Below are 329 nucleotides of genomic sequence, written 5' to 3' on the forward strand. Positions count from 1 at the left end.
GTGTGTGTGTGTGTGTGTGTGTGTGTGTGTGTGTGTGTGAGAGAGAGAGATAGACAGAAACCTCCCTTTCACACACACAGGGAGGTATGCTGGAACACAAACAAATAAATAGATGAGCAGACTGAAGGGACTGGCAGGGTAGATTCCCGGGTTTTGTCAAAATTTAGTTTCTCCACTTCTCCATTTAGAGACATATCGCTTTGGGATTGTAGACTGAGTCAGATGAGTGAAGTTGAAAAGTAAAAGGACCAAAGGGCAGAAGACGTATACAAGGAGAGGAGAGGCAAGAGAGAAAAATGGAACATATTTGCAGCCATGGAGGCATACAG

The sequence above is a fragment of the Etheostoma spectabile genome, chromosome 3, assembly GCF_008692095.1.
Source record: "Etheostoma spectabile isolate EspeVRDwgs_2016 chromosome 3, UIUC_Espe_1.0, whole genome shotgun sequence".
Lineage (NCBI taxonomy): Eukaryota > Metazoa > Chordata > Actinopteri > Perciformes > Percidae > Etheostoma > Etheostoma spectabile.